The sequence below is a fragment of the Falco peregrinus genome, chromosome 11 (genome assembly GCF_023634155.1).
Source record: "Falco peregrinus isolate bFalPer1 chromosome 11, bFalPer1.pri, whole genome shotgun sequence".
In the NCBI taxonomy this organism is placed as follows: Eukaryota; Metazoa; Chordata; class Aves; order Falconiformes; family Falconidae; genus Falco; species Falco peregrinus.
In genome coordinates, this window is record NC_073731.1 from 19,220,386 (window position 1) to 19,242,416 (window position 22,031).

Here is a 22,031-nt window from a genome sequence, read left to right on the forward strand (position 1 = left end):
TTCAATACATCTGAAATATAACAAAAAAATTTCCTGCGGGGCAGTGGAGATGTCCTACTGACAGGAGGGAGCTGTATTCTTTTCTCATCACCTCATAAACAGTGGGGTTCCGACTGAGGATGTTAGGTAATGCTTGCCATATACAGAACTCAAAGAGGGTATTACTTTCATTGTATAACCCTTTGAGATCTGAGGCGGTGTTGTTTAACAAAGCATATTGTTTTTCCCTCTTGCTTTTACTGAGCTTTGATGCTGATTTTAGAACTTGACAGCTGTGTTTGGACTTGTCTTACATCTCTCATACGGGGAGGGGGGGGCGGGGGCAGGCATACAGATGTTTGGGGCACCAGGCAACATAAACTGTGTGGAGGGAATAGAGTGGGGAGGAATAGAGGCAAGGTTTGCCTTGGGAAATTGTGGGATAGGACCACAATGATGAACTTCTAGCCATCCTTCTTTTGGGAGTCTCCTTAGAGCTGAATGAGGTGCTGGTCCCCTATACCCTTGCCCAGGAGAACTGTGTGCCTCGGAAAGGGACTCATTGCCACCTAATGCCACGGTAGAAAGGTGTGCGGTCTGGCTAGGCACCGTGCTTTGGGAAGATCCCTGTCTTCGCTTGGGATTGTGATCCCAAAGACCTTAAGAGACTGACAGTACTGCTTGATCTTCCCTGTAATGCTCTTCATTGTGACACTATTAGGTATGAGCATTTTGTGTGGCAAGATAAATAAGGTGAAACAATATCTATTATGAATAGACTCTGAAAAAGTCAGAACTTGTTACAGCTATTGTAATAACTGAAAAGAAAATAAACTATCATTACTTTCAAATCCCTAACATCAAACTAAAGTTAATTCTTGCAGAATATTAACCTACTAACCTTTTTCAGTTCATCCCTTATGGCATAAAGAGAGCTATAAAGAGTTCATTTTTGTTCACTAGCTGAGTTTTTTCAGATGGTCCATCTTTGAATAATTATGAATACCTCGTTCAGTATCTGAAAACTGTGGTGTTCCCCTGTCTCTACAGATACCTGAGGAGAATGTCTTGAATAAGTCAGTGGGACTGCACACAGGGAACCAAAGACTGGGGCAAAAATAGAAAAAGAGAAGGAATCAAGGGACATTCAAAATTCTGATGAAATAAAGAAGTCGGGCATAATCCTGATCAAGGTCTGAATCACTCTTTTTTTTCTTCACTGTCCTATTTAATGACAGAAGACCCAAGAATATTCATTCTTCTCAACTTCTGCAGGACACCATGCAAACAAGGGCTCTTCATTAATTGTGTGTCACAATATTGTTTGTTTGTGTTTGTTTTGCCTTTGGAAGAATGATCTTTCCATGGTGTTTGAGTAAGTCACAGCACTCTCAGGAGAGGTCTCCTGAGTTTCAGCAAGATTATAATCTAAAGGAAGATGCAAAACCCCAGGTCCCTTTAGATGTTTCTCTCTATGCTGTTTATGTACATTCCAAGCCAGAGTGAATCTTACAAGTACAGAGCCTCTGTAGCAAATCCCCTGTAGGAACGCCACCTCCCCAGACCAGGAGCATGTCTGTTCTGTAAATACATTTCCCCCACTCTGATATGGGATGTCTTCACCTTTGTTTTCTCACCTTCTCTTCAGAATTTGTTTGCCTTTGGCCACGGAAGAATGGGACATGTTGGGCAATCCTTGCCACCCATTGAATTAATTTTGATTGAGTATCGGAAGCAAGGATAATTCAATGGCTACTATTATTAACCATTTCACGACTGATCAGTTTAGCAGGAACGTGAAAACAGTGTACTTCTAAGCCAACATAATATTATCTGTCACTGATTTGCATCATTTGTGTCCTCTATTAATGGAAATTAGCAGTTCATAGGCCTTATTTGGGCACTGCACACAGAATGTGCATATATTCTCGCAAAAAAACCCATATTACAGGATTGTTGCTTCTAACCTAAGATGTAAACCAAATACACCCGGTAGCTTAGCCCCCAAGTTTGGGTCATCTTAGAGAGGAAATATCTAAAAGTTATTCAAGTATTTTGCAATAATTAAGAGCCAGAACCAAATTTCATTGCTTGCAGTGTTCTTCAGTTCCAAACCACTGTGTCTGGTAGAAATATCTGGAATGTGGAGTATTGTATTTAAAAACAAAGCAAAAGAATCCTTAATAGTCACTCTACCATTTAGCTAAACAAAATCCTGTACCCACACCATTCTGGAAGGGAAGAGTGGTGAGGATGGGAGAAGTAGTGGAAAAAAAAATCTGAAGTAAAACCGTGTGTACAGTGACCAGAATTAATCACTTTGAGGTTTGGAACAAAGATGAAAATATAAATTAAACAAAACTGCCTTTATCCCACAAAACATTTAAAATGCTAGTTACAGAATTCAGAGGGTCCAGTGTTTAGTTCCAAAGAAAACTGTATGAAAGGCCAGGAAGCCACTTCTGCTTGGTTACCCTTACACTAAAGATCAAAGCAGAAAGGTATCTCATTTCCATGTATAACTTTGAAGTATTTTGTAAAGAAAGTCAGAAAATGGATCTTAAGGGTAGTTCTTACTAGCCTGCCTTGCATCAGAGGAATGTGTAAGAAAACTATGTCTCTTTCCTGGAAGATGTACCAGTATGTATTGTAGAGCAAACTTCTTCATTTGTCTCCTGTAATTTTTGGTTTGTAAAGACCAAGAAATTCGGACAGGTTTTTTTATCAGCTCGGGATCATTTTTTTTCCCCTCCTGTGTTCTCATAAACCTTCCATATGCTTCTACATCCATGTCTTGTTTTCAATTTTGGTGAAGGTTTTTTTTTTTTGGAGTCTCATAAAATTCTAATTTATTGCAGCTTCTTTTTATGAAATGGAAAGGGAAGAGGGAAGGAGGGAAGTATTCAGATAGCATGTGCAAGGCAGTCCCAAGGAATGCATCTGTGAATTTTAAATGGTCAGTTTATCAGCCCCTGCTTCAGTTATTGGCAACAACTTTTCCTTGTGTGTGTTCTCACTGTGTGCATAGAAAGACTAAGTGACTAAGCGGACTAATATACACTCATTTTTGGGGGTATGGAATTCAAGTGCTGAACTTCTAAAACTTTTAAATAGGCCATACTAATACATAAAGTGCATCCTGAGAGATGGCAAGGAGAACCTGCTGTCCCAATGTGCCACATCTGGCACTACTTGGTAATAACTTCTCATGCATTTTTGTGCATTACAGTCCTTGAATTCCACTCAAATCCAGAAGAGGAATGTTAACTTATTGAGTAGCTGCTGGTTTCATCAGCATAAATGAGTGCATGTCTGGTAGGGCAGAAGCCAGAGCAGAAGATCCTAAGGTGCCAAATGAGTATACCAAAATCAACCTCAAGCAAGGTCTGAGTAGCATCCGAGAGCATGGTGAACGCCCAGATCTATCTGCTTCTTGTGCACATGGACTCCTGCACACAAAGGGATGTCAAGGGACAGCCTAGCTGGATGTGCCTGTAGGGAACAGAGCACCAAGTATATTTGAATGTATTTCGGTATATGGGCTTATGCATAAATTGATTTGCATTTTTACATTTGCTCTTTGCTTGGATAGCAAAACTGGTCTACAAACTAATATCCCTCTGCTTAAACAATGAGGTCTCCTTTTCAGTCAGCAAACTGTCTGCATCCACAGCAGAGTGAGGGGAAATCAGATAGAAGAGCTTCCCCTCGATATGGTGTGCTCCTATAGCAGTCAGTTCTCACTGGCCTGCTGGGGACTGATTTCCATCAGTGAGCACCATTTGTTGAATACTTGTAAGACATGCCTTCCAAGATAGCAGCAGTACATCTCTCTGGAAGTCACTGATGACAGCTGACCCTTTCCTGGGTCAGGAGCAGAGGGTTTGCCTTGGAGGGAGCAGGAATACTTCCAGGCTTATATCCTTCCTGCTCTGTTCAGAATTGGATCAGGGACCAAACTGGACCAGAAATCCTGCTCTAGAGCAAGATTTCTACACAAAGGAGCAAAGCATATTTCCTGCCAGCAAAGTTATTTTTCTTTGTCTTTCGCTAGTGTTAAGTTGATCAACCTGAATGAAAACCGCATACTTAAAATAGTGAAGAATTGGGGTGCTAATGCGTTATTGTGGTTCAAAGTTTCTATGATATGTCAAGTAGTCCCTGACTTCAGCAAGGAACTACATCACTTTTACATAACTACGTAACGCACTGAAATTTTCTGTAAAACCTGTCCTGAGTTATTGGTATATTGCACCAGCACAACCTATATAGACAAAGGTGTCATCTGCCAAAGTGAGTAGTTTAAGAATTCTGTGCAAATGACATGTATACTTTTGCATATGTTCTATGTTTGATAGACATATATATACACACATGTGCAGGCATTCTCTGAACATATTCTTCTTTATGAACCTCTTCCCACTCTCTACACATGATTGTATATGTTAAGATATGTCAGTAGTACAGCACTTGTGTTGTTCAAATGTTTGGAGAGAAGATCTTCCTGGAAAAAGTTCATAGGGGTGGGTCAACGTAAACACTGAAAGAAGAATCCAAGTCCCGTAGCACATTTCAAATCTATTCTTGCTGAGGCTGTAAGGAAATACGAGAGAAGCTCTGCTGCAGAGAAACTGCTTGTCACTGGCCTTTCCCCCCCCCCCCCTAAATAAAACCATAGAATAGGCTTTTAACTGCTTTTTCTCCATAATAGCTACTTAACCCTGTTCACTATCATTAAGGGGAAAAAAAAAGAAAATTCCAAGCAAAATTCCTGCTCAGAGTAAAAGGTATAAATTAAAACAAAGTGCGCAATGCACACCCTTTTCTTTCCTTCCTGTTTTGTTTGGTGTTTTCTAGCTCTGCTTTTCGGACAGCTGAATGGGGGCTGGGAAAGTGTTTACAATATTTTCACATGATTGAGATGGCAGAGTTTTTGCACTCCGTGAAAGGCCTTCTGTTTTCAGATGGCATTGAAAGTTTACCGTCTTTCCAGACAAAAGGAAGAGAGCCCATTGCCAGCGGATGAGTAATGGGCATGGCCTCCGCACAATACCTCCTATCCAGTCCTAAATCTACATGGTGTTCTTAGGCTTCCCGGCTTCTCCAAAGCAACCTTTGTCTCTGCTCTGGGAGACCAAAACTGCTCGTTGGGCAAGTGGGGATGCAGCCAAGAGGGGAAGGCTCAGTGACAACAGTTGCTCAGTGCTCACTGCCCAGTATCTGCCTTCTTACTATGCTACTATAATAGCTGGAAACCTATCAACAATTGGGCATCTTCTATACAAATATGCTGCAGACCATCTGTATAGTTTTCAGTTCCAGAAGATTCCAGTAACTGACTAAGTTTTAGTACATCTTTTTTTTTTTTTTTTTTTCTTGTTAATCTGATGGGCTGCCCTGAGATAAGTGACTAAAGCAAAAGCTTGCCTTAATCACTTTGAAATTAAAACTGCACAGAAGTTGCCAATTCCTGTGTTTGTTTTCTTACAAGCAACTTGAAGCAGGCATTTTCCACTGTTAATGTATTTTAGGTTCTATTAAGTAATGTGGTTTTTTGTCAGAAAAATATTTTGGTGAAAATGATTGCTAACATAATCTTACAAAATGTTAGAACAGACAATTCTAAGGTTTGTCCAGAGAATCTGTGTGCTGCTTGGTGTTATAGAGACCAGTAGGTAATTTTTTTGTTGTTTCGCATTTAAAATTTCCTAGAGCTTGTCCATTTAGAATTTATCTATATGTATGTACGTGCATGTAGGCTACATGTGTGGGATGTGCGTGTGCTTGAACATGTCTGTCTACCATCTAAAAGAACTTGCATTTCACTCTCATGTACTACAAAGGGCACGAAAAAGAGCTTTCTAAGAATAAACTAAGCATTCATTAACTAAACTTAATTTTGACTGTGTGCTCAGCTAAGAATTGTCAGTATTAATTTCTTATTCTTTCATGCTAATTTGATGTTGCCCAGCGACTGGTTTATTGTTGTCAGGAAAAGAGATGCAAAGACATAAAGGATGCTGGATTTCTTAAGGGTTGGTTGTAGCTGCTATCAGCAATTCACTGATTAACCTGTAGTAACCTATAGTGTTGACAGTCCGGGGTATACAAGCAATGCATTAAAGTTATTAGCAAAACTATTTTCTAAATTACCTGAGTAGAGTTTTCAAGGTAGCTAATTCTATTCTTTGGACTGGGCGCTTTTTTTTTTTTTCTTTTTTTGAGGAGTTAACTGTGTAAAACAGCATTAAAATAATTTGGCTTCATTTCCTCTGCTGAAAGAGCAAGTCAGCTGAAACTTAGACTTTTTGCTGAGAGAGGGGGAAAAAAAAAAGAGGTAGTTTTTCTTTTAAAGAGCATGACCATACACATTCCACTCTGGTGCCTTTAAAGGGGACTTCCCTGTTTTAAATGCCCTCGAGCACAGAAATACCAACACCTCTTAATTGTTTAATATATTACAGCCTAAAACATTTACAGAAGTGCTTTCCAAGTATTTCACTGTTCCAGGTGCTTGGTCCTGCACCTCCTAAAATAATAGGCTATTTCCCCTCAATTTTCATGTGCTTGGTGCCACAACGAGACATATGCTCTGTATCAAGGGAAGGGGAAGTGAGAACTAAGTGGGACTGCCTGACATTGATGCTTACACTTGCGGCATACACAGACTTCTCTATCTTGCGTCACACAGCTTGTAAAGAAAAAAACCCAACACAGTGGCCTGTACTTGGACTGTGAGATCCAAGGAGAAAAATATCATATTGTTAAGCATTTGAATGTCACTCTGCAGAAAGACCCCTTATTACTGTGTCCTCTGAGCAGCACCACAAAAAGAATAATAGTTCTAGTGATCAGCAGTGCTGAACATGCACCAGTCCGTGATACAGCCGTCTTGTGGCCATCTTAAAGCCATGCTCCATACTGTATTCATTGTTGCGTGGAGGTGATGTCAAGCTAAAGTCTGATGTTTGTCACATGCCACCATGCTTCAGACTGAGCAAAAAAATGTATTCTGAAAAAGCATGACACCTTATTTGATTCAGTGGGGGCAAAGTAAGATACAACCATTTGCTTGGCCTATGCTTAACTAATTTATTTTTCAACTTCTTTACTAAAAATGAACTCTTGCCCGCTGGAGAAAAAAATACCTTAATATAGAAATACACAGGGCTCCCTAGGCTCCTGTGGGACTCTGCCCTGACATAACAGGGTCCAAGGTACTCCGTCAGTCTTATTATCACATTGTACTTCTGCTAAGAGTCTCAGATGTCGCCTGCTCACAGGCTGTGCAGTTCGGACATCCACATGCCACGAGCACGGGTAACCTGAACACACAATGATTCAGTGCGTGGGCACAGAGTGAAACTGGGCAGTCAAAGGGACGTTGTCTGGAAACACCTGCCAAAAAAAATCTCCCTTCTCCTTGAAAGTCCTCCCTACTGTAATGCAGATAGTTTAAGGAGTTGGGGTCTCAAGCCCTTCTTCTGATAACTCTCTGTAAGGGAGCAGAAGCTGGACACAGTTTCCAGTAAGGAGCTGAAGGGAGGGTAGCTCTGGCTGACCCTAGGGAGGAGATAATGTGAAGTTAAACAATTCTGTGAGCGGGGAGGACTGAATCTTTCTGTGGCTGCAGTTTCAATCATGCAGTTCCCTGCTAAGTTGCCTGCCATCCCTTTGAACCCACGTCTCCCATGTGACAGAGCAGTGATCTGGCTGCTGAGCCACTAGACTAATATTGTCCTTTTAATCTCACAAAAATGTGTTATAAAAGAGTTTGATTCACATGAGAAATTAAGTATAAGATCTGTCCTCATAAAGACATTATACCATGAATGCTCTCTTTCTGCTGGCTGCAAGAATAGGTGGCTCAAGGGTGAAAGGCTAGCATTTACATTTAAATACACCTATTGGAATCACACAAACAGAAGGCTAAAACTACTGCTCCCTCTGAATGCTTTTAGAGTTGCTGCTTTTTTTACACAGCAGCATCTTTTTCTTTCTTTTTTTTTTTTTTCCCCGTCATAAAAAATGGGAAACGAGATCCTTAAGAACCCATAAATTTAAACAAAGAAGGTCTTTGTGCCTGCAGGATAAATGGATGAACCTTTTCAAACTAATTATTTTACTTTTTTCATCTGTATGTGCGGCTCGGGAGGTGAAATCCAGATATGAACCAGAGCTTTCTCTGCTGTTACACTTAACTGGTAGTGCTGGCTGGGTGTGATGCTGTTTACATTTCCCAGAGAAAGTGAAATGCACTTTTTTTTTGTGTCTGCCAAACCCAGACTTACCCTGTGATAAAACAGAAAGCTCTTTACCACCTAGAGAAAACAGAAACTGAAACAGGGTTGAAAGAGCTCTTGGTGCCAGGGTGGCCTGGCAGCCAGGGTGCAAGCTCAGTGAAAGACACACACTTGACCCAGGGCTTCATCCCTTTCCTCTCTGACATCTTCCTCCCCTCCACACAGCGACAGAGGCTTACAGGCTGGAGTTGCAAAATCTCTGGGGTTGCCTTTGCCCTCTGGGGCCTCTAATTGAAACTGGGGGTGGTGGGGGTGGTGTGGGTGGTGTGGGGGTGTGTGAAGCTCTGTATTTTCCTTGAATTTTTCCTCACATTTTTTGATGGCTCTTTTATCATGATTTTCAGCCACCCAAACAAGGGCCAAAACCAAACAGCATGAATAAAAGCCTTTAAAAACACAATGTAGCTAGAAACCACCAATCAGGAGCTGCATTCTGAACAATTTTTGCACACAGTCCATAATCTGTATGAAATTACCACATAACATATAGCTAATAACACTAATCATTAAATATGTTCCAGATGCCTCTGAACAGTGAAGAACTTAAAATCCAGTTCTGGATGTGGCAGTTTCTTAACATTTGGTTAATAGTTTTTCCTTTGAGTATGTATGTAAAACTGTTGTCTTAATATATAACTTTGGACAGTGGTCAGTGCTAAAGCATTTTTATAAACTTAATGAAATGGGCCTTAGAATCTCTTCTAAGTGGAGTGAAATGGTCAGATCTTCAAATTGCATGCAGAGAAAGAAGCAGCGAATGAGTCTGTATGTCCATGTTCAGTAGCCTTCCATGGGTCTTTTTTTTTAGAGCATAATTGTATTTTGTTTGAATTTTTAATAGTTTTGGCCTTTACAGCATTGTATGGCTGTATAAAACAAAACAGAATGTCCCTCAGTCTTCCTAGTCCATCATGCATTAGTCTTTACTAGTACGTCATACAAGATCTTATGTTCTGAGAAATGCTGAATAATTATTTCCTGTATACTTTCTTCAATTTTATTTCAAGTACTTATCTTTTTTTCCAAAAGAAGGAATCCTCTGTGACCTAAACTCTCCATGTAGAGAAGTTTTTCTCCACATGAGATAATCCTTGTTGCACCCTGTTGTAGCCCTCCTCCTCCTGCTAAGCCATTGTGGAGGTGAGGGGTGTACTCAGTAACCACCATGAACTTATGAAATAGCAGAATGACATCCTCTGTGTTGTTCTCCTTTCCCTTCCAAATGACTCCTGATATCCTGTGTGCTGACTGCTACCAAGCATTAGGATGATGTTTTCATGGAGTTTAAAGGTCCACTGTAAGAAGGAATTGTTCTTCTTACATGGAGATATAGGGCCACGTTACCTGAATTCAGAGGATTCTGTGTCCTCTACAGGGCAGTTTAGACAACCTAAATTTCATGCTGATGTTTTGATCCTACAGTGCAATGAAGGTGCCTCAGTGTTCCTGAGGGAGAAGTCCCTTCCAGCCAGCCAACAGCCAATATTGTGTACGTCAGCCCACTGAAAATTTAGGTAAAAATTATCTTCTGAGGAATAAAACATCAAGTAAAGCTCAGTTTTAAAAAGTGGAGGGGATGGTAGATGCTCTGCAGTTCTGGTTCCTGGCCTCAGTTTCCTGTTTTCAATAATAGCATAACATGAAATATCAAGTTACTTCCAAGAGAAAAAACCAGAGTCTATCTACTGCTACTATCTGATAGGTTACTCCTTTCTCTTGTTTCCTTAGTGGATACTTAAGTGTTTCTGAGGAAATGTGGCAACTTCCAGGTCAAAGAAGGAAGCCTGTAGTTGCTTTTGAGTTCTCCTATCATTAAACTGTGTGGCCAGAAGATGGTCCAAATGGCTGTTTGAGGTTAGAATCAGACACCTCTATTCCAATTCAGGCAATATTACTGGATATGGGCCAAGAATTTATGCTAGAAGTTTGCTTTCGTTAAGTTATATCAAGCATAGCTCAACTGAAATCAAATACTTATTTACTAGCTTAAGGCTCTCATTTCACACTCTGAATGAATAAAATATAGCCTGACAAAACAGAGGTTGTGAGACAAGTGCAAGCTCTACTTAGAGGTTAACAACTTGATTTCTCTCTCATACCAGTTTTACGGTCATTTAGCTCCATTGACTTCAGCAGAATGAGTCCTGATTTACAGCATTGCTTCAGAGCGGGTTTAAAGCTGTGTTATACAATAGCCATGCTGGTGCCAGGTCTTTGGGAGCAAAGCATGTTTGCATTGTGCATGCCACTACTATCAGTTCTGAGGCCCTAAAGCAAATCTTTATTAATTTTTGATCCATAGACAATAGATTCTTAATAATTTATTTGGGTTTCTCATTTGTTGCCTTACTTTTATGATTTAGTATCAGTTATGGGTTGGTTTCTTTCCATGATTTGTCATTTACCAAGGTAATCCTGGGGTTTCATATTAAGTACATAGGTTAGAGGTTTACAACAAAGTTCAGATTTATGTGCATTTTCGGTAGGAACAGACACCCTCAACCTGAAATTAAATCTCAAAAAATGCTGTCAAATTTAAGAACAAAAAGCTAGCAACAAACAAGATAGAATTAGTTATTTTAGAAACTACCTGGAAACTAGTTTATCTCCTGTCACCTCTCCCAAGTGTGATTTTAAGTTCCCACACAACAGGCTACCTTCAGAGTCTGATGTGCACCACCATAGGAGGTTTCTGTGCTGCTTCTTACCTCATACTGTCTTCCTAGTGCAGAGCAGGCAGGAGAAAACCTCTGAGTGAATCCATCTGATCAAGGAATGAGGATCTGTGTTCTTAGCTTGACTCGAGTTGACACAAAATATTTTTACTGTGGGAAAGCTAAGCAAGCTGAACATGATAAGCCTGCAATCCACTGCTAGGTAGATACAACTGTGCCTGTTGGAGCTTTCCTTTAGGAACTTTAGCTCATGTGCACTGAGGATGTGGAAGAGCCGGTCTGTCACTGGGAAGCTGTAGGAGGATCTTATCTTCTTTGTGAGCCAGCCCTCACCTTCTTATCCAGTGCAATGGCCATGTTCTTTGGAGAAGAGATCAGCTAGCCTTCTCCCTTCTCTTTCCCCACAAAATAATCTGCAGTGACGCAGAAGCATCAGGAGTGCAATGCAGTGGTGAAAAGGACTTGCTTCCTGAGAGATTTCATTGTTTCTCAGTTCCCACCAGCAGAAACTTTAAACTAATGATCTTTCCAGAACATGTAAGCCAGCTGAGCCCAACATTCATGTTCATGTTGTGATGATCTGATATTGTGTTATGAGTATTTCTAGCAGAGACTGTATTTTGCAACATCATATTAAGGATAATAGTCAATTAAACCATATTCCCTTTTCTCCCTAAAACACAACCTCCACCATAGTTATTTATGCAATAGATCTTGGGGTCTTCAAGACCTTTACAAATGCCAAGGTTAGTACAAGGCAGACTTTGCATAAGGAACCTGGCGGCTCTGGTGTCACCTCTGTACTCTTTCTTTCCCCCCTCAAAATCCAGGCTTTAGGGAGGGGATAGAAATTTTTTCTTGTGTGCCTGGTTTGCTGGGGGAGAGCCACATAGCTGTGGTCTGTTTGCTCAACATTAGCTGTGCTGCCCAAGTGTGAAAGCAAGCATGGAGGGTAGATTGTCCCTGACTTCTGTGGGATCTGGAGCGGATCCATGAGGAATGCTACTGTTTTCAGCACTTCCCTTGCTCTGCCTAAGACCACGCACACTGAGATATGAATGTTGTTGCAGCTGCCACATACTATACATAAGCCACATGTTTATGGTTATTGCTTTAAATGAGAAGGTCTTTGTTTAAAATGTTTTCTTCCATCTAGAACCTACCGGGTTTTGTGTGATACTTAAAGAGTTTCTATTTTTAATGTTGTTAAGAGTGTACCTGGAATTTACATAATATCACAGTCTGTATTTATAAAAAAAGACCAACCATATATATATTTACGTACAGTGCAGACATCTTTACAGTAACAGGGAACCAGCCCCGAATTAATTGAAACAAATTGACCTATTCATTCTTCAATTGTTTGTATCATTTTATGTTGTGGTCTGTTCGTTAATTCTAGGTCTGCTTCAGTCAGCTCCCAAAATAACAGTGCTTTTCTTTGGAATATAATGAATTGTGTTGCGTTTATGAGAGCTGCATGGTTAAAGCACGTTATTCCTATCACCCTGCTATACACCATGTCACACTGCCAGTGTTTGGACTGAACATTGACTGCTGGCTTTGCAAGACTGGAAAGAAAGACCTGGACACTCTGCCTACATCTAAACTATTAAACAAAATTAGTCAGAGACTTTTTCTGGAGGCCAACTGGCATGGAAGAGCTTGCATTCACACAGTTAAACTCTGTTACCCTCCAAATCACAGTGACCACATCCAAAATACCTATTGGAGAAGGTCCCTGAACCAGGTTAATACCCAGGCTTTGCTTTGGCATTGTCTGGAAGAGCACAAGCAGGTTTGGGGCAAAACTATGCCAGGGACCAGTTTAGTAGTATGACCAGTTTCAGGCCTGTCCCTTGCTGGTCCAGTTTAGTTTTTTTAGTGTCAGAGTGAAACCTCAGTAATTCTGCCAGGAGTCAATGGAAAACCCCTATTGGCCTCATTGACCAGAAGCCACTTGGCCTCATTGACCAGAAGCCACTGGGAAATATAATCATTAGTTCACCTCCTTCGCATTTGAATTCTTTTTCTCTCATTCTGTTTTTTACCAAATGAGTGCTGAAATTAACATTCTGAAAGTGTTATAGAGCAATAAAATTGGGTTGTTGCCTGCTCAAAACTTGTTAGTTTTGAACTACCAAGAGGTTTTCCCCACAAGCTGAGGTTCTGGAAAAGCCAGCTTCAGCTTTCTTCCCTGATGGAGGATCTCCTACGGCTTTGAGCAAGTAACTAAGATCTTCTGTGACTCAGCACCCTATTTGGATTAAAGGGTAAAAAGCTGGGAGGTGTTGAGATACAAACACACCAGGTGCTCGAGGTCACACACACATGCTAAACTGGTGTGAACATAAAACTCCCTTTGATTTCTGTGGCAACTTTTTTCATGTGTCTGGGAGGGGAATTTATTATAAATCTTGCAAAAATGACATCAGTGTGTTCACCCCTGTGTCATGATGTTTTCACAGTCAGAGCACTGGAAGTGGGTTTAGATAAGCTTGAAGCCTCCTATAGTGTGAGGTAGAGCACCAGCTCCCCAAGCTGTGTTTCTAGGGCTAACTCTGCACCTGGTACATCAATTATCCCATGTAACACTGTCCTTCACAGCACTATGTTATACTTCTGCCTGCAGCAATATAAATAAGAATCAGGCAATTCATGCTATCATCTTTTTCTCTATTCCAAAGATAAATGGCAGTGGAAGGCCAAGTAGGTTTAAAAAGCTCATCATAGAAAATGATTATATTAGGCCATGCTGTATCACCGAGATTACAGAAAATTACCTACATGTATTGAATTAAGCCATGATTTTCCAGTGATCTCAGCAGCAGCAGCAGCAGAATTGGGACATTTTAATCATTGTGTTATCAGTTTAGTAGGTAACTACTATACTGAATTGCTGCTCAAAATGAAAAACTGTATTGTTTTATCCATAAGGTTTCTGGTTTCTAGCACTAGCCTTTACTTTTCTTAGAGCTCAGACATACGATTGAATTACTGAAGCTGACAAATACTGATTTCAATGACATTTAAACTAACACATATTTTGCCTCAGGTTTGCAACAGACTAAGAGTGTGCTGTTAATTAATGTGGTCATTTGATGTGCAGCACCTTGCTGAACTATGAGAATGTGATTGTGTGCTTTTGCCCAATGTTCCTTTTAGGGTAAAAAGACTCTTTTGTTTCTTAATTGACCTATTCGTGAATCAGTCCCATAAAAGAGGCTATGGAGCCTGACATGTACGTAGTCATACCTGGCCCAGGCTATGCAAAACTTACTTAATGAAAATGTTATGAAGAAAAGGATAGAGTTGTAGTCCAGAATTATTTACTTAGAAATTTATAATTTTGTTCTGAGCTGGATTTTGAAAAGCAGGAATTATGTCAAAGCAGAGGAGGAACATTTGACCTAATCTACCTTTGTCTCCCTTTCCCTTCCCATTCCATGTTGCCCTTCAAGACTGAGGCACTCTCCCATGGATGCTTGCATGTGGCAGTGGCTCTACTCAGACCTAGTGAGAACATTGCATCAGTTAGGGTTTGCAAGGCCATAATGTGTTTATTTTTGCAGTTTGATCTTGCAAGAAGCTGAGGAGGGCTTGCATCTCCCTCCTACTGATAATGGTAGTGTTGAAAGTGCTCAGTGCATTCCAGGGCAAAGCATTGAAGGCTTCCTTTGGAAGTACATGTAGATTCCTGGGTCTTCACTGGGGGAAAGCCTGGGCGTCCATTAAAAAAAAAAAAACAAAACAAAAAAAACCAAAAAAACCAAAAAAACCCCAAAACAACAAACCACCAAAACCACAACACAACAGTTGTAGTGGTCCAAACAAAATATAAAAATCCCAGTCTGGGTCCAAGCACTCAGTTTGGGGATCCTCTGGAATTAGACAGGGGCTCGAAGCTTGACCCAGGGGCTAGTATGTCCATGGCCTTTTTGTGAGCAGAAGGGTTCAGGATCTGCCCATGGGTGAGTGGGCTGTGGCATGTGAGGACATAGCCCAGTGGCCCAGACAGGTATTCCCTGCCTGCTGGCAGAGAGTATTGCCACAGGCTTGATGCTTATTCACACAGCTATGCAGCTGTCACCCCACGCTTCATCTCAGGCTCTTTTTGACCCTCTTTAGCTTTTTTAAAGCTGGAACCTTTCAGCTTATATTCTCTCTCTAACAATTTGCTCTCTTTTCCCCCCTCTCTCTCCTTCCACAACTGAACTTGCTTTGCCAAACTCCCCACTCTACCATCTATCCACCCCATATGTTTATATTTTCCTGTTGCTGAGGCATGTTGTGCTGACCTGCCTGGACAGAGCTCCTTTATCATAGAGATAAACATGATGTCCCCTTCACATAGAGTTTCTGTCATGTGTGACCTTTCATCTTGAACTGCCGTGACCTTTTTTTTTATTAATGCTGTACTGTGCCGCTTGCAGAAGCCAGGAAAGAAAATCTTTTGTTTCTAGATAGAATACTGCTAAAGGACATGATACGGTCTTGTTTTTAATCCAGCTAATTAAAATCTGCATGTGCAGTGTAACTGAGAACGCAGCCTTCGCCCACCACTTTCCCACAGGCAGGGAATAAAGGCCTTTAGTGCAGCAGCAGCTAGCCACCCTTGGATAACAGAGAACAGAGCCCACAATTCATCCCAGCTTTCCTTATCATATCCGCAGAGGGCTTTCCCCTCCTTCTCTCCCTCCCTCCCTCCCTCCCCCCCTCCCCCCTTTCTCTCCATGGAATCACTTACTCTAGCTATGTGCCTCTATACATCACTTCAGAATGTAATCAAGTTAAAAATATGTTAGCTTGCATTTATCTATGCTCCAGTGAGTTCTGAATTTAATTCATTTGTAGTAAGGAAAAAAAAAAGACGAAAGAGAAAGAAAAGGAAAAAAAGAAAAAGAAAAAGACGAAACAGAAAGAAAAAAGATAGAAGGGAAAGAAAAAAGAGAAAGAAAATATTCTATTTCTAATCAAATGTCAAACGTATTTATGTTAAAACTGTTCTGGCAAGAACTAACTGAATAGCGCAGTTTAGCAGTTCACACTTTCGTACGTTCATTATGTAGGCTTTTTTGGGTTTGCTGGACGGTTGTGGTTATTAGTAAGGCTGCCTTTTGTGTGTGTGTGTGTGTGTTGGGGAGAGGGTGCCATGGAATTTTTTTTGTGAAACATTTCCTTGGTTAGTTTTTCACTTGTTGCTTTTTGTTGGGTAACTGAAGTGGGGGAGGGACGAGGAGAAGGAGGGTAGCTGGGTGGAAAGAAGCAGTGAGGGCAGAATGGGAAGCACTAAAATTGAGCCTCCACCTGTTTTCTTTCTTCAAGTCATGTTTTATATGATGATGATGAGGTCAACAGGGAGCATAAAAATGCGCCAGGAGATTCAAAACTTGGAAGGAGATTGTACAACATGAGTAGAAAATACATTTCAGTGCATTTAAAGCAGCCCTCCCCGCAAGCTCCCCCAGCAAAGCACACAAACAGGCTTTCTGTGGGCATTCCCTGGTAACCCACACAAAGAGCTGTTCAAACAGCTGTGCCTTCAGCTAAGCACCATCCACAGGCTGCTGCTGTGGAAAATGCCAATTTATGTGTGCTAACGTTCCTAACTCAAATTCAGTGAAATATACTTACAATTATTAAAGGAAGGGATTTCAAGACCTGAATAAATATGCAACATCTCAGGAAATTAATTACTTTATTTGTCCGTAATGAATAATTCATATGTATGTCGTACTCAGGGAATGATTAAAGAGATATGAAAAAGCAGAGTTTTGAAATCTAATAAAGCTTATTAGGTGACACCAGTCTAACTAGAGCCCCTAATGTAACTTTTTTTTAAATACCTATGTTTTTTAAAAACAGGGAACAGAACAACTAAAAGACATCAGAAGTACTGTGCTGGCCAAATATATATAAAGAGGTTATGTTGATCAAGTACAATAATGCTTTTCATCACAACTTGGTTATCTTATGCTGACCTCTATATGCACAAAAAGAGATCTGATATTTTTTCTGCTTTTAGTGCCTATGGAAGGATAGCATTAAATGAGAAATAGCTATTACTATACTTATATAACTCTGATATATTTATATAACATAATTAAATTACAGCAAGCATAAATTTTTATGTACTCTGGAATTAGTATCTAATCAGTAGAACAGTGATAACCAAGAAGACATTTATCTGCATTTTATCAATTTAAGATTTTCTTTTTTTTTTTTCCTATTTTGAGGAATATATTCAATAATTGCTCTTTGATAGTGACATCTGCTTTGACACAATAAAAAAGATGTTAATATCAAATTACATATTTTTATAAAATGGATGTTTGCTTATCACATAAGCAGTAGAGTTTACCACCTTAGAAGATGGGGCAGGCACCTCAGGAGGACTACAAGGAAATTGTGAGGTTAAGTAGGGTAAAGATTAGAAAGGCGAAAGCCCAGCTAGAATTCAGGCTGGCCACTGCCATACAAGATAAAAATTGTTTTTAAAATACATCAGAAACAAAAGGAGGGCCAAGGATATTCTGCATCCTTTATTGGATGTGGCAGGGGACTTTGTCACAAAAGATGAAGAAAAGGCTGAGGTGCTTAATGTGTTCTTTGCCTCAGTCTCTAATAGTAAAACCAGCCCCCTGAGCTGGAAGGCAGGGATGAGGAGCAGAATGAAGCCCCCATAGTCCAGGAGGAAACGGTCAGTGACCTGCTGCTCCACTTACACACAGGTCTGTGGGGCCAGAGGGGATCCACCTGAGGGTATGGAGGCAGCTGGTGGAAGAGTCTGCCAAGCTGCTCTCCATCATTTATCAACAACCCTGGCAAACTGGGGAAGTGCCAAAAGACTGGAGGTTAGCCAACGTGACACCTGTATACAAAAAGGGCAGGAAGGAGGATCTGGGGAACTACAGGCTTGGTCTGACCTTGGTGCTGGGCAAGTTGATGGAGAGGATCATCCTGAGTGCCATCACCCAGCGTGTACAGGACAAGGTGATCAGGCCCAGCCAGCATGGGGTTATGAAAGGCAGGTCCTGCGTGGCAAACCACATCTCCTTCCACAACGAGGTGATCCACTTCGTGGCTGAGGGAAAGGCTGTGGATGGTGTCTGCCCAGACTTCAGTAAAGCCTCTGACACCATCTCCCACAGCTTCTCCTGGAGACACTGGCTGCTCACGGCTGGGACAGTTACACTCTGCGCTGGGTAAAAGGCTGGCTGGGCCGAGCCCAAAGCGCGGCGGTGAATGGGGTCACATCCAGCTGGCGGCCGGGCACAAGTGGTGCTCCCCCCGGCTCAGCACTGGGGCCAGCCCTGTTAATGTCTGTATCGGTGATCTGGACGAGGGGATCGAGCGCACCCTCGGTCAGTGTGCAGGTGACACCAAGCAGTGGGGAGCGTTGATCTGCCTGAGGGCAGGAGGCTCTGCAGAGGGTCTGGGCAGGCCGGGCCGATGGGCCCAGGCCGGTCGTATGAGGCTCAGCGCGGCTCAGTGCCGGGTCCTGCCCCTGGGTCACACCAGCCCCACGCAGCTGCAGGCTGGGGTAGGGGGCTGGGAGCTGCCGGTGGGGAAGGGCCTGGGGTGTGTGGTAGCCAAGAAGGCCAACAGCTCCTGGCTTGTATCAGAAACAGCGTGGCCAGCAGGGCCAGGGCAGTGACCGTCCCCGTGCTCGGCCCTGGTGAGGCCGCACCTCGCACCCTGGGCTGGGTTTGGACCCCTCACTGCAGGGGGGACGCTGAGGGGCTGGAGCGTGTCCAGAGCCGGGCAGGGGCTGGGGACGGGGCTGGAGAACAAGTCCTGTGAGGAGCAGCTGAGGGAACTGGGGCTGTTTAGCCTGGAGGAAAGGGGGCTCAGGGGAGACCTAACTGCTCTCCACAGCTCCCTGAAAGCAGGCTGTAGCAAGGCAGCTGTCGGTCTCTTCTGCCATGTAACAAGCAACAGGACAGGAGGAAATGGCCTCAAGTTGCACCAGGGGAGGTTTAGGTTGGATATTAGGAAAACTTTCTTCACCAAAGCTGTTGTCAAGCATTGAACAGGCTGCCCAGGGAAGTGGTGGAATCACCATCTCTGGAAGTGTTTAAAAATTCATAGATGAGGTGCTTAGGGACATAGTTTATAACGGTTGGACTTGAACTTAAAAGTCTGTTCCAACCTAAATGAATCTATGTAATAAGATTTATGAAGCTTTTTGTATTCTTTTTAGGTGTGCTAATCCTAATAAATATGGCATTTTTTTATTGTTACTTAGCAACCTTTCTTAAGCATTAAATGTAATTTGTATTTGGGGGACACATAATTTTTATGGGCAGATGTGATGTTGAATGATGTCCTGTAATTCCATGTAACTAATAACATAAATTAGGGTGGTGATTATTATTTTTGTCATTAATAATTGTTGTTGTAGAGCCCTTCTTATGCAGAAGGCACATAACAAGAGCTGCAAATTGACCACATTGCTACGTTAGTCACACATGACAAGCAGTATGGCATAAATTCCCTCTCAATGTTACTTAAGGATGCTGAACATCAGGGCATGCTAAAGGTCAAGCTTAATAATGGGGTGTAAGTCTCAGTTCCCCAGAGTGAACATTTAATGTATTGAAAATTAGGATGCCTTTAGTAAGTCCCTAAACAACTTTATGCACTCAAAACTGCATCCAAAAAGTTTAGTTTATGATAGGACCCAAAAGTGTTTAGGAGGTTGTTCTCAATACTATTAATGAAAAGGGGATCAAAACAACATTCTTTAGTCTTGCACATAGGACCTGAATCTGCACTTCAGATGTTTTGGTTCATCTGTGTCATTAGCAACCATTTACAGGGATTCCTCATTGGTGATACTGTGGAAAATAAGACTGACACAAGGGCATACCTGAATTTTTGTAGCAAATAATTTTTAAAGTTTTCAATTTCCATTTCAAAGTTTTCAAATTTTCATAGTTTGTACCTCTACTTTTTGTGTCACTACCAATCTTCTGCATAGCAGGTATATACTGGTCTTCCAGAAAAAGAGCAAATTCTACATTAAATGAGTTAAGAAAACTCAAAAGGTGGACACATCAGAGATGGCAATTATTTAAAATGTTCAGCTATGTCTGCAGAAAGCTGCCTTTAAAATGACCGTTCTTCTTTCCTGTACTAACTCATATCAAAGCAAGTTCTTAAATCAGTGCCAAAAGAAGTGAAAAGAATAATTGTGTTTAAATTTCATTTGACACTGCAAATTCCTCTCACAGTCCCATTCTCAGACTTCACGGCATCCCTTCCAAACAAAAGTCATCTAGTCCAATTGTGCAAGAATGTTTTATAAGGCTGTGAAACCAAGGGTTGGTTAACTACACCCTTTCTACAAACGATGAAGACCGTGGCAGTAATGCTTCATCCGAACTGATGATTCAGGGGGACAGTAGGAGGCAGCTGCTGAATTGCAAACAGAAACATGACTCACCCTCTCTCTGACTTTTAATAAACCCAAACCAAAACAATAATAAGATTAGAAATTACTTTCCCTACCCTCAGAATGGAGGAAGAGAGCGGCAGCTCATCTGTTCTTGCAAAATAGCTAGGTAAGTTTGTTACTGGTGGTACATGGTAAATAAACAGAAGAGTAATGCTCACCAAATAATCATGCCAAAGTAAGGTTTTACCTACTGAGAATAATTCTGAATAAAAGTGAGCTGGGAACTTGGGATTTAGCCTACTGCTATCATAGTAGTAACGCCAATAATACTAATAAGTAGTTATTAACAAGGAAAACACAGTGCTAGCGCTTGTTATAAATGGTTAGCTATCAGCAGTGGGAAGCCCATGGTCATAGTGGGAGCCCAGGGCTGGTTGACCTGCAGGTACTTGGCAAATGGAATGTGGTAGGGACACCACCACATCTCCTGCCATCAGCAGGCTGAGCGCAAGATGTAAACTACCAGACAGGTAGTACCCAAACAGGGGTAACTGCTTATTCATGGTATTGTAAAGCTTTCTTTCTACCCATTTATCCTCAGTCTGTCAGTGAGGTCCCAGTTTCTCTCTGGGACACAGTTAAGTCCAGAAGGAGCATGGCGAGCTCCTATTCAGTTCAGTGTAAAACTGAAAAAGCAGTGCTACTGAGCACTTCTCTACCTGTATTAGGAATCCTTAAATCCCTTCAAAAAAACCAACAACTGAAATCTGTTTTTCCAAATTCAAATCTGATTCTGTTGCCACTCATATCAGTTGGGTCAGCATGCCCACTTGCACCAACACCCAGGTTTTCAGCTTTCCTTGCAAAGAAACAAAGTCCTGGACTGTACCTTCTGCTAACATCAGGAAGGCAGTTTTGGACAGGTAGAGTATCCAAACTTTAGTTTTCTAGAATTGTGCCCGTTAGCAACTAGCCAGAGTTTGGCCCTCTCAATCGGTTCACTGCCTATAAGGATGGCAGTATTATTACATTTAACATCAATCCGAAGAAAAGTAACAAAACAACAGGTTTTGCACATTTCCTGGTACCAAGGGATTACCATTTACTGCTGTTGTTATTTAGAAGTACATATATACATATATGTAGCCTTTTTAATTCTCTGAAAAGAAATGGGAGCTGGATTACACCTGAGCAAGCTAGCCAGACAATTATTAATGTAACTAAAATAATTCATGGTTCATACCACTTTTATGACTTTTTTGTATGGTAAAGATTGATTCATTTCTCTTAGACAGTTGATATGTATATGCATGGTCCAACACTTCTACTTTGCTCCCTGCCACCACAGGAGGATTGGGATAATTTTCACATTTGCACCAGGTCAGGTATGAGGACACTGGTAGCAGTGGCCCTTTTGCTGCCACTGCAACATTTTTTGAGTTCCAAACAACTGAAATGTGGTAGATGCATCCCCGACAGCTTTAACATATTGGGAGAAATGGAACATCTCGGGAAGTTTTAGTTCAAAATTTAGCCAGCATCAGATCTGGCATATTTTTTTTTTTTTCAGAGATGAACATGTGAGTGCTTAGAAGGAAGGACTCCTGGAGACATGTAGTTGTTGAAGTTCACCTCTGATGTCATCTTAGGGCAGCACACTGAAACAACCCACAG

At 41.4% G+C, this 22,031-nt stretch overlaps 1 long non-coding RNA gene across 1 annotated transcript in view; it reads left to right on the top strand.

Annotated features, from left to right (window-relative positions):
• LOC114012529 (uncharacterized) overlaps positions 1 to 22,031 on the top strand; it is a 141,332-nt gene that overhangs the window by 36,004 nt on the left and 83,297 nt on the right. Inside the window, exon 4 of the long non-coding RNA XR_008749170.1 lies at positions 21,928 to 22,031. This is a non-coding gene — a long non-coding RNA (uncharacterized LOC114012529). The remainder of the gene's footprint in view (positions 1 to 21,927) is intronic.